Source organism: Nansenia antarctica (genome assembly GCF_963989245.1).
Source record: "Nansenia antarctica genome assembly, chromosome: 5".
Classification (NCBI taxonomy): Eukaryota; Metazoa; Chordata; class Actinopteri; order Argentiniformes; family Microstomatidae; genus Nansenia; species Nansenia antarctica.
In genome coordinates this window covers 24,301,697-24,314,864 of record NC_137690.1, presented here as the reverse complement: position 1 = coordinate 24,314,864, position 13,168 = coordinate 24,301,697, and positions in this window count along the sequence as shown.

Sequence of the window (13,168 nt, the reverse complement as noted above, 5' to 3'; positions counted from 1 at the left end):
GTGGCGGCACGTGGAGGGTGCTTTCTGGAGGGTTAGCGTGGCGGAATGGGGCTTGGCACTCCGCCTGGGAGAGATCTCCGAAGAGTAGTCCCTCGGTAGGAGTCCAGGGGTGGTCCATCATGGAGCCGCTGTAGTGCTGCAGGCCACAGGCTATCACATCCCACCAGACTGCACTCCTCTGCGGCTAGAACAACTGTGCAAAGCCCCTACTCCTCTTCTCAACCGTGTGTCACTCACGTCCACTAGCATTACGCCCGCGTGGAACTTAATATGATGTTGAACTATCCTGAACGGCTAAATCTCATTAAAAACTACTTAATCCTGGCAGTTAATCACTGCTCAGATCAGTCACAGAGGATGTGTTCTGACTGACATAGCAATTAAAACATGTTTTTATTTGATTGACTAAGGTCACAAATCTCTCCCTGTAATGCTGGATCAACCCATAATGATTTAATCTACATGAAGCGTTATTAAAAGGGCCAAGATGAAGTGTCATAGAGACCATGGTGGGATCTGTGTGTGTGTATGTGTGTGTGTGTGCGTGCGTGCGTGCGTGCGGTAAGAACACATGTTAGGAGACTCTCAGCAGAAGTATTTTTGACCTGGCATCCCGACTATGCTGAAAGTGTCAGGTTATGTGCGGGTACAGTATGAGAAAAAATGCTCTCACACATTCCAACTGCCAGAGGGAATGGCAACATTATTCATGGTGCTTTCAGTTTCTGTTTTTTAAATGTTAAATTGCATTCAAATGCTCCCCCCCCCCCACCCCCCTCAAATCGTCCATGAGAATAAATGTCCATTCTTTATGCCACCTACGCTGCTAGCCTCGTGTCTCTGTGCCAGCTAGGTATGGGAGTCCTTTTTATGGACTTGAGCACCATGACGTCACCCAGTCAGAGAGAACACTGTGTGCCTTCTCATTGTCTGACCTCTGGAATGTGCTGACGGTGCAGGGTTCACACTGGTTCAGTGACAGTGTAGCAGTCGAATCTAGTTGACTCTGTGGCCCTGTCTCTGTCACACTCTCCCAGAGTTTAAATTGCTCTGTCTATGCAAAGTGGAGTAAAAGGGTATAGGTGGTTTCATGGAGAGCAGCATCAACTGACTTTAGGAGGGAAGCGGTGCACAATCCAACTATTTATAAGTTCGGCGTGTGTGGATTTGACTCACATTTCCCATGTGTTCCGCATGCAGGAGAGGATGTAAGGTCAGTCAAATGAAAAGAGAGGAAAGGGAAGGAGATATATTCCAGAATGAAAAGCCCCTGTGTGTCTGAGGCACAGAGCCAAAGTGTACTAGCGCCAAGGCGTGGAACCGGCGATCCAAAAGCCAGGATAATTATGGGAGTGGGACCCAATCCCTGACAAGGCTAGGATAACAATCACTTTGGAGTGTTACACACAGAGGGGGGAAAGGTGGATTCTGTGATTACCACATTGACACAAAATAATTGACATGGACTTCAAATAAAGAATAATTGAATGTGAGAGACATAAGAGGCAGTACTCTGCAGTGACTGACGTCTCCTCCTTAGTCAGCGGACTGCGTCAGAATAGAGAGGAGACGATCATCATCTCTGACCAAAAGATGCCTAGTTCGTTATACACGGGAAAACAGAGGCTCTTCTGAAAGCCGCTCTTGGTATGTCGAGACAGAGTGTTCTAAAACACCAAAGTCTGGACATCCAATTCATTCGATCATTATTTTCGTGCTTGATGGAACTAGCAGAAGCAGGACGCCTGTCATCCCCACTTCTGCTCTGCATAGGGAAGTAAAACTTACAAAAAAGAATATCCCTATAATTAAGCCACATTTAATTCCATCATATTCCTACCAGTCCTTTGTATGTTCCCTCACCCACCTTAAATGCCAAAGTGTTGTGCCAAAGACTAGAGAAGAACAAAAGAAAAGAGAGTGTTTCAAATCCCCTCTGCATGTAACGCAGTTAGGAGAAACAGCCGAACGGGAGAGAGCATTAATAAAACATGACTGCATGATTTTCCAACCTCAAAGAGGCTAACACAGGAAGACACATTCCCAGTGCAGGGGCTGGGTTCAGCGCAGGGTAAAGGGAACGGCGGTCTAACTAGCTCTAATGCTGCACTGCACTAGCTTAGGCTGAGGGCCTTACCACTTACCAGTGTGCTATGATCACATTTCTGTTCAAGTCACTTTTTTTTTCTTTTTTCGGAGGACTGATTGACATGTTGTTTTGCCCCTTTTTTATCATCGTCTTACTTCTCCCCTCCCTGCCCCCCCCCCACCCTTTTTCTCTGTTTCTCTTACAGATGACTGGGAGGAGTGAGTGTGTGGTTTGGTGTGTGTGTGTGTGTGTGTGTGTGTGTGTGTGTGTGTGTGTGTGTGTGTGTGCTCGTTAGCAGAAGAGGAGGAAGATAATGGTATTCACCACAGCGGCAGGAACCACTATTTCAGGAAACCCAACTCTGTATTTCTCCACCCCTCCCCTGCTGCTGGCTTCTCATCAACATCACTAGCAACTCAACACCAACATGGGTGGTAACAAACTTGGCAATGATATTCTAAAATGTGAACCAAGATAAAAAATGTGCACATATATAGCTTAAGTGGGGAGATGGTAATTGTACACAGAGGAGAGACAAGCCACACAACTACGGGGGTGAAGCTGCTCTCCCGGTGACGCTCTCTGGTGACGCTCTCTGGTGACACTCTCTGGTGCCCTCGGTGAACATTCAACGCTGTCGGTGAGTTTGAGCATCTGTCCAAAACCATCGACCGTTGACTGTACCCTGAGGGCCACCGCTACACACACACACACACCAAGGAAGAGTGGAGGAGCGGCACCGGGGGGCAGGCAGAAGAGAATTCCCCTGAACGGGCTCCCCTGGCTGGCAGAGTAGCAGCCCCAGAGGAACCCTCCTGCTCAGCATACTCTACTTAGAAGACTGGAACGGCTCCAGCGTCCGACACAGAGGCCCAAACTCTTAAGGCTGCAATAAACATTCATTGCTGTCGGTGGGTTTACATGAGAACAACTCACTGATCAATGAATGCAGACTGCGGTACAAACACCTCAAGGCCTTCCTTTTTTTCTTTTTTACTCATGCAGTGAGTGATGGGAAGGAGAGTGGATTAGACCGTGCCCACGTACTGTAGTACTGTACTTGCCAGGAGTAGGTGCAGCGCAGGGAGGCTGGTGGAAGTAGAAATCGGTGGACGGGCCTATCGAAATGCATGGAATGCTATGAAGAATGGTATCAAACACACTGATGCCATTCCTCATTCCATTCCATGCATTATGATGAGCCCCATCCTCCGATTTCTACCTCCCTGGTGCACCGATGCCAAGATACTGCCACGCATACTATAACATGTAATCCTCTGTGCTCTATTCAATGACAAGAGCCGGTAGCCTTTGTGTTTCCAATCCACTCATAACCAGATGAATGCACATTGTACAGCACATTTATGTAATAATGGTTTCAACTTCTGTCAAGGCAAACTGAGAACAGCGAGATCCTATCCAATCACATGATTCATTGTTATGTTGACTGTATTATGGATTCTATTTTTTTTTATTTTTGGGGGGGATGGAACCTTTAATTAAACCCGAAAGTCCCATTGATATAAAAGTGTCTTTTTTGAAGGGGAGACGTGGCCAAGCGGGCAGTAGCTCCGCTGTGAGCAGACCACAGCAGCTGGGAGTATTCACGCCTCTCTCAATGCCAAAACAACAAAATAGACCTTAAACTCAGCAAATTCACTGTGGCAAGAACAATCACAGGGGTGGAACCGAGCAATACATTTTCACACATTTCTCAGTTTCGGTTCAAGTCTAACCTCCTCAAATAAAAAGTGAAACAATCAGCACGCCTGATTCTTGGAAAGTGAATGTCCCCTTCCCTGTCCGTAATAGGAGGAGATACAGACATATGGAAATAATCTCACAGTAATTGCCCCTGCAAGGTTATGCTAACATGCTGCGAAATTTCAAACACATTGACATTTTCCAGCCAGGCCAGACCAAATGCATGTTTTTATCTTTTATTTACAGTGGAAAGTGTCTGTGGGAACAATGAAAACCAGCCTAGGTCTTTCTTGTCCTTTCAACTAGCTTTTTAGACATATGGAATATCACTAGAACACTGGCATATTATTATTAACAGGAAATCAGACTGTCCACCTTTTTATACCCTGGTATCAACAATATACGAAGAGTGTTTACATTACACCTACCAATTCACTGGACCGACATTGCAACATTATTTCAAGAACATTCTTATTTTGCTCATACTGTATGTATATTCATGGAGGCTGGTCCACAGTAGACTACCTCTCTCCACAGAAGTGCATAGAGAGAAGAGAACTGTTTGTGACATACATTAGTCACACACACAAAGGCCCGCTTGTTTATCCCAAAGGACTCAGGCTTTGTCATGGCACACAGTGAAGTTATAGGGACTGACACTGGGAACAGCGTGACCCACTTCTGGCTGAACTGGAAACACTCCGCAGGCTTGACCCTGAGACTAACGCCAACGCAAGTTGCATCAAACAGAGGAGAAACGGCGAATAAAAATCTAGGCTGATCATAAATTATTAAAGAGAAAAGAATGAGGAGAAAGTACAGAGGTCAGCGCTCTTAACACTTTTAACACGCAAAGACTGCTGGGTAAAATGGCGGCCACACGTAGACAAAGAGAAATAACTCACTTTACAATATAAATGGGGAGGTTTAGGTTAAGAGACTTATAGTAGCTCACTCTGAGAGCGAAAAAAAAAGAATTCAGTCTTATTCAAAATATAATCCAAAACATATCACATTCAGATGCATTTACTGCTCAATGATTTATAATCTTCTTCTTCAGTAAACAAAAAATATATATTGGGACGACACTCAAACAGACTACTAAATAATCTATATACCCTCTTTTCACATGGTAAATCTACAAAACCATCTCTTTTATTCTAGCAGTAAATCAACTGAATTCCATGAAGGAATATAATGCATAGGAACAATAGAATTAATCTGAAACAACAGTAAGAGATTATACTGATAGAAGTCGACTCCTGTTCTTAAAGGGCTTTATGACTCGAGCATATGAGGTAAGCCCATGTGAAGACAATGGAGAAACATGTGTTGGGATACCGCCAAATAGTTCCATATGAAAGTTGAGTTCACTGAGTCCAAATTGCATGTGGGAGCCATACATCATATATGAACAGTGTTATGTGACTGCTACCCCCTTGTGGACTATATGTCACATTACAACTGTGTGGACTCCTCCGCTGGTGCACTCAGAACATTTACCATTACACAGATAGTAAAGCACTGCAAATAAAGAAAGCAAATTAACAAGCAAAAACCACCATATTAGAATACAAGTTGTAGTTAAAGTATACACGTGAACTAACAGCAGGTTTGACTTGTGATTTACATTAAGTACGTGGATGGTATATTTCTAAGCTGTTCCCGTGCTGTGATGTGCTGTGATGTCACTTCCCTTGAGCTGACACCTCTCACTCGTAATCCAACTGGTCACGCCCGTGAAAGGAGCTGAAATTTCCTGACAAACACAAGTATCCATGGAAACTGACGAGATGGCGCAGAGAGCTTAGCTGAGGCTGCTCAGATTAGGTGGACACAGGGATATTAAGGTTTTACTTATACACACACTGTTAAGATGTGCCACTTTGCTCTCGTCACTCTCACACCCTTCCCTGAGGTGCCCTGATCTCTCATAATCCATCTCCTGTCTGCAAGCTAAGTTCAATACTGTGTCTTAAAAAACAGTCAATTGATCTGACAAAATATATACTACTATAGTAGTTCTCGTAAGGCATTTACACAACGCCGCTACTTTCCTTTCAAAGGCAATGCATACTGTCCTTTAGGCACTGTGATGGAAGACCATGAAAGACATTAGGAGGATACTATCAATACAACCACTTGTGGCGAGTGGCACCATCTCAAGGCAACGTTGACCAGAGCAGCTCCTCCCTGGCCCTGTCCCACTCTAGTGAATAGACAGCTGGTAATCATTGACCATGGGACAGGGCAGGGGGAGCAGCTGAAAGGGCATGATAACCTCACACATACCACAGTCAGCAGTGATTGGTCAACTGTGTCCATTGGGTAGAGTGGGGTGGGGTTGGGGGGGGGGGGGGGGAGGGGTTGGGGAGGGTTAGACCCTCGGACAGAGGAAGGTCAGATTGGATGTGACCAGGGGGTGGAGCCATCCCTGCTGCTGTGAGTGACACCCTCCCATTGACCACCTCACACACACCTAAACACTTTCCCATCAAGGACAACTACTTCCACAGTCATGTCAAACCTTGCCTCCTCTCCCCGACTCCCTGTTACGTGACCACCTGAGACAACCACGCTCCAATAGATCAGCTGGACACGACGGTTGGTATTGATTCACAGAGATGGAAAAAAGTCAGCTGCTTGTTTCCAGCAGAGAGAGAGAAAGAGAGAAAGAGAGAGAGAGAGAGAGAGAGAGAGAGAGAGAGAGAGAGAGAGAGCTATTACAGTTTCCAAATCCCTCCATTTACATTCTGTCTCTCTGCATTTTTTTAGGGGAGTTTGAGAGGCAAGATTAAGACTTCATCTACTCCGTAGTGTTGAAAACAGCTGTTGCCAACTCAGCTATTTGCCCCCTGACCTGTGTTTTGGTCACTGAATGGGGGTCTCTGGATTCCCACCCCTGTCAGAGCATTTACAAGCTCAGGGAGCTCTGCTTCAGCCCCCCCTCCACCCTCTACAGCCCCTTGACCCCCAGATCACCCCTGCCCACTCCATGCACCGAGGCATCCTGGGATGAGAATAGGCAGAGGGAGAGTAGTGGTACTCTGATCCCGCCTCCTCAAGTTTACAACCCAATCAGGCTTTGCCTCATAAATCTATGCCTCCTCCTTTCCTAGGCAACAATGCCAGCCTTTCTCTGTGCGCAGGTTTAATAGTTCCCTCAAGCTTCCTTCCACTTATTACTGACTCCCACAGGTTTATAGAGGCCAGGACACAGAGGCTGCTGGGAAGGTCCAGTCCAGAGGAGAGCTGCACACAATCAGGTCAACACGGAGTCACGGCGGGGTCACGGGGGGTGGGGGGGGGCAGCAGTTTCTGAACTGAGTCTAACCTCCGACCTCTGCTTGATGCCACCTGGCACCACACTCAGGGCGAAGGCAGCTCGAATGAACTTCGTCTGAACCTGGACCTTAACATTGGACAAACCCTCCCTCACCCCTGGCCCTTCCAGCAGCCTGCTACCCCGCAGGGAGCGGAGATAGGCCCTGCAACCATGTGATCCCCCACAGCAGCTCACAGAACACTAAAATAGTCCTAGGGGGACGGACACATGCCTGAATAGATCCCTTCAAACCCAAGGTAGAGTCACAACAATAACACAATAACAAAGTGAGAGTGGCCCATGTACCGAGTTGTTCCTCTTAAATGGATACATTTTTGAATACATTTTTGCCTTTTCTATGTAAGGTTACACGATATTTCACATATTTTCAAATAAATTCTTCCATAACTGTACCCATAAGACACAAGGCTGAATACAAACAGAGAACATGTGGTAGCCTCTATTTTCAGATGAACATTGCCCCCTGGTGGATATAAGAAGAGCCACATACCACCACATTGAACACACATGTTCTATGTCAGGCAAGAGTGAGAGAGTAAAAGACTGAATAAATAGACTTTTTTTTCTTTCTTTTTTTTCTCTAAAACGTAGGGAGCTGAACATGGACATTATGAACAATTAAATAGAAGCTAAAATTACTTGTTGTTTTTGTTGTTGTTTTTTCGTTACAGCGACCACATGAAACACAGAAAGGTTTTAATTTGTCAGCATCTTTTTACATGAGCATTTTGTATTGACACAGCCCAGTGTAAACTCAGCTAACAGCCTCATTAATTATTAAAGGATGTCCACAGAGGTCAAAATCAATGAGGGACAAACAGTGTTATGCTGCAGAATAACATCTCAAACAGCCTTACTAAATGACTGTATACGTTACACTTCAAGAGATTTGAATATTAATAGTGATTAATATGTGTTTTCTTATTATCCGTGGGACTGATAGAACCCTGGCTGGGTGGAATCCTCACAGTCGCTCATTATGGCAGTATCATACTGAGGCAAGAAGAGGCATGTGTTCTTCTGTTTCACCACTAGAGTGCGATGTTTAGCCAGGATTCACTATCTTCCACTATTCCAGTACAATCGGCTGTACTGCATCTGTGGCTGTGCTGTGGCATATGTTGCCGATGAGATCAATACTGTATTGCAGGGTGACTGATTTTAGGAATGATATTTACCAGTCTGAGATGATATGACAAATCAGATATCATTTGTCACAATTAGACATGAACTTTGATGATGAACTAAAAAACAATGGCTATTGGCCGTCATTACCAGTAACCAGTGACATGAAGCCTAATGATAAGGGGTAAACAGTTCAGTTCAGTCCAGTTCAGTAAATCTTCACTACTATGAGGCGTGAATCCATGCTCAACTCAACTTACCTATTACATCATTCTGTTCAGCTTCCGAAGGATGGTCACCATAGAAGCCTGTAAAACAAGGGAGCGGTTTTGAGACAAAAGAGGTATTGGACATATTTTACAGTAGTTAATAGGTTCTGCTGCAGTCACTAATTCGTCATGTTGACTTGGCAGGGAGACTCCATCAGAGTCCGGCCATCTGTGCCATGTGCTGGGTCTAGACGCCAGTCCACTTCTCACTTACACACTCGATAGCTAACTCCATCATTCAGGCACATTCAAAGTGCCCTGTCGGTGTATCAGAAGCCCCCACCCTGGTCGACCCTCCGCCCTGCTATCAACAGCTGTAGACCCCTGACCCGGCACACGCCAGCCGCCTCCTCCACCCTCCACTGAACACTGGCATATGTTCTCCCTGGAGCATACACCCTAACACACACACGGCCAAACACACACACACACACGCACGCACACACACACACACACACACAGAGAGAGAGAGAGAGAGAGAGAGAGAGAGAGAGAGAGAGAGACACACACACACACACACACACACAGAGAGAGAGAGAGAGAGACACACACACGCGCGCACGCACGCACACGCACACGCGCATGCACACACGCACACACACACACACACAGTGTAGGACTGCTCCATTACTCAATTGCTCATTAGTCTAGTTCCCATTTTCAATAATAATCACCTTTCTACATTTAGATTCAAATGTCAGCTTCAGTAAGGATTCTATAGTGTTTCAGCTGATAATGGGAGTTACACACAAAGAGAAGAATGGGACTCCAGTGTGTGGTCTCTCCCTCTTCCTAATCCTTATGAAGGCCGGTTGACCATTATAGCCCGGGGCTGTGAGGGCTGTGAGGACTTCCAGCGGCAGCAGCAGCAGCCTGAGCCTCCTTCACTGCCGCCCCATTGTGTGTTGACAAAGAAAGGCTGCATCTTTAACCTTTCACCTCTAAAGCCTCTGGAACCTCCGGCACAATCAGCACACAATCAAAACAACATACTGGGCCTTGTGCTTTCTCCTTCCATCCACAGGGACAAGGCTAAGAGGCCAGGGCACCATCATGATCGAAGGAGCATTCACATAAGAAAGCTGAATACTGTATGTCTTTCAAAGCCCCCATTACGCCACCAGGGCCCAATGCTTATCACATTATCACAGTCTCAAGGCCCCCCGACAGCATCGCACAGCCACTTGGCACCACACTCGAATTGAAGAAATGTCACGGTACATTTGCCACTTCAGCGTACGCGTGATCAGATCAGGTCCATCAGGTCTCTTCTGACGGGTTCACACAATGCTTCGGAAGAAGAAAGAAAAAAAAAGGCTGACAAATGAATGATCTTCCGTACAATGGCGATTCAAATCAGAATCTAGCGAGACCTTGAAAGACCACGTCTTTGCTGTAAAAAGGAAAAACGACAGTGTGCACCCTTTCCACACTCCTCGCAAGAAAAAGAAAGAAAGAAGCAGCATTCCTTTTCAAGAAGTGCCATATGGTGCTGGAGGGTGGACTGAGGCCGTGTCGCAGGGGTGAGATGGCAACGTCCGTGCAACAGGGTGTAACCTTGAGTGTACAGCACGTCTACCGATCCCACTCCCCACCCATTAGTATGCCCCCCCCACGCATGTCAGTTCATGCCGTCTCAGACCCCTACTGCCCCTCCCCGCCAACAGTCATCCAGCCCCCTATACCAGTCCATCACTGTCCTAGAGGGTCCTGTCCCAGATGGCCAGGGTTCCGCATGGCCAGTGGAGGGGCACAGCGACCTGTCATCTGAGTAGAGTGGCCCCCTACCTGTCAGCTTGCCCTTATCTCACCACACAAACCTAATCACATCTATCACATGTCTCACTGGGAGGCCTGTCTCTGGGAGGGAGGGAGGGAGGGAGAGAGGGAGGGGAAAAGGGAGCAAGAAAGGCACCGAGTGAAGTGAGTGAGTGAGTAAGTGAGCAAAGTGAGTGAAGTGAGAACTCAAGCTGAATGGTGAGTGACATCAGTGATAATCCCCCCTCGGCACCCGCCGTCTCGCCCCCGTCCCCGTCCCCCCGCCCCCCGTCCCCAGTAGTGACCAAGAGATTGATGGGAGGAAGCAGACCCAGATAGATCATTGTTTCCACTACATTACAGGACAAAATGAATCACCTGCGATGAAAAGCCCAAAGGTGGCCACAGTTGAATAGCCCTTGGGCGGCGGCATCTCAATTCATGCTTTTCCTATGGGGACAACAGAGCGGTTGAAGTTTTTAGCGCTCTAGAAAGCCTTGAGGAAGCAGCTGGAGCAGCTATATCTGTGAGGGAGGGCAGAAGGACGCCCCACACTGTTACCTGATATTCCTCTGTATTACCTGACATTAGGAGGGTCAGTGCCTCTCTACTTAAGGAGGGTCAGCCAGGTAATTTGACTGAGTTGGGTCATTGTTGCCTCATGATTGAGGGGGTAAACATTACCTGACATTAGGGCCCCCGTGCCCATGAATTTCAGTGATGTGCTACAGTCTCTAGTGGGGTCCCCTAATCACATTATGTCCCCCAATTATAACCAGTTAAAATAACCACTTATTTCTGCCCTCTCCGCAGGGAGAGAAAGATGTCTGCCCATTGTGTGGACTTGGCATAGAGCCGGCTGATTAGCAGCCTTCACTTCATCCTTCATCCCCATCGGTACAAAGAGTCCCGGCGCCTCCGCCGTGTCCTCGTGGATATCATATGTGACAGATTGTGGAGGAACTCAAGTGTTCGCTCCACAGGCTGCACCGTGGTCATCTCTCTGACCCCTACACCTGACCTCTGACCCCACTGTGTAACACCACGCAGCACAATGTCTACTCTGTCCTCCCCTCTGCTCCCGGCTAACAATGCATACTGCCTCGGTCTCCGACCGTTCGCTCGCTCGCTCTCTCCCTCCCTCCCTCCCTCCCTCCGACGGGGACTCAAGTTCAGCCCAGCAATCATCCTCAAATCCACTCTCCAGTCCCATTTCTCATTTGACACAGAGCCCTCCACTATGTGCCAGCCACGCTGGAGGTGAGAGACAAATCGGAACAATGCAAAAGCCATTCGTGTGTGAAACGCCATCTTCAGCAATTCAGCGATTATTCTCAACCTTTCACGACAAACAAGCAAACAGTGACAATATCTGACCAAAAACGTTTGCTTGCCTGAACTTTTCCCCCCTTATTTTTATCCCTTTTGTTCTAAGGGTCCTCCAGCCATGCAGATGAGAGTTGGGCAGGAGAAGGGGAGTGAAACTGATGACTGTATGTATGTCTTTATCTGTTCTAATCCTGCCAGCCCCCTCAGCAGAGGGTCAAGCCTTGGTCAGAGGCAGAGAGGGGTGGGGGTCAGTCACCACTGGTGGACACGCTCAAAGGATCAACTTCCCTTTCATCATAACAGGGGTCAGAGTTTTACTACCTCTGGGCTGGATAGCGTACTCTCCACACCGAGGCCTAGGCAGCATCTGATAATCATCATCTTATAACATGAGTGGAATAACACGGGGGGAAAAAAGTTATGGATTGCAACCACGTGATACGTGCTTATCTCTTTGAGCTTGACTTGGAGACTCTCTTCCAGGTTTGAGTGGGAGTGAGTGAGTGAGTGAGTGAGTGAGTGAGTGAGTGAGTGAGTGAGTGAGTAAGGGGTTTGAGAATGTCCACAAGCTAGCTTGCATATCTAGTGTGCATGTCAATGTAATGAGGAGAGTGAAGGACGGGGGGGGGGGGGTTTAGAAAATTCCAGATTGTTAGCAGAGTCCTGTTAAAACAGTCATTGGGAATGGGACTGTGTGTCTTTGCTGTTGGCTGTGAAATGACTGCCATGTCTGAGTCCATCACTGACTCTCCTGCTGTCCTGAATCAACGCGGGTGGGGATGATTGTTCCTCCAAAAACCCCAATTGAATCTAGGTGAGAGACCAACCCTATCTTCATCCCAGAGACCTTTGCAGCCAAAACATTGGTACATTCGCAACCACAACCGTGTCAGCAGCCTCACTCTCAAGTTTGAGAAGATAATGAATAGATAAATGTATCTGAGTCACGACACGTCGCCTCTTTATGGCTCTCGACAACTGTTTCCTCTACCAGAGATATATCCTGAGGAAAGGCATCCCTACTCTACATACCAAGTTCAGTGTTTTACAGCTCCCTGTAAAGTCATCCTCTAACCAAATTCAAACTCAAATTGAAGACGTTTATGGCTCCTGGCTGGCCAACGTGTTGAATATCACAGAGTCCTGACAAAAGCTTGGCCGGCGATCTCACAGATCGGCGGTGTCACTGTACCAACTGCCCAAATGCACTTACTGTACTGTCTCCCGCCCAAATAAGCCTTTATTACCCCTTTTACCCCCCCCCCCCCCCAACCCCCCTGCATCTCAATACCAGCTGTTAATTCCCCATCCCCTAAGGGTGCTCTCTGCTGGGCTGTATGAATGAACAAAACATCTCTACAACCAACCTTGTTTTTTCTCCGGGCTTCTCCCCTAGCTCATGGATCAAGTGGAGGTTGTAAATACTTTCCTGGGTTACGTGGGGGTCAAGAGAGACTTGGCCATTATTGCTTCAAGAGCAACATCTCAATAAAATCAAGTCTTCTCAGGCTGGGAGAAAATACATTACTGCCACTGCTGTTTGGAGAC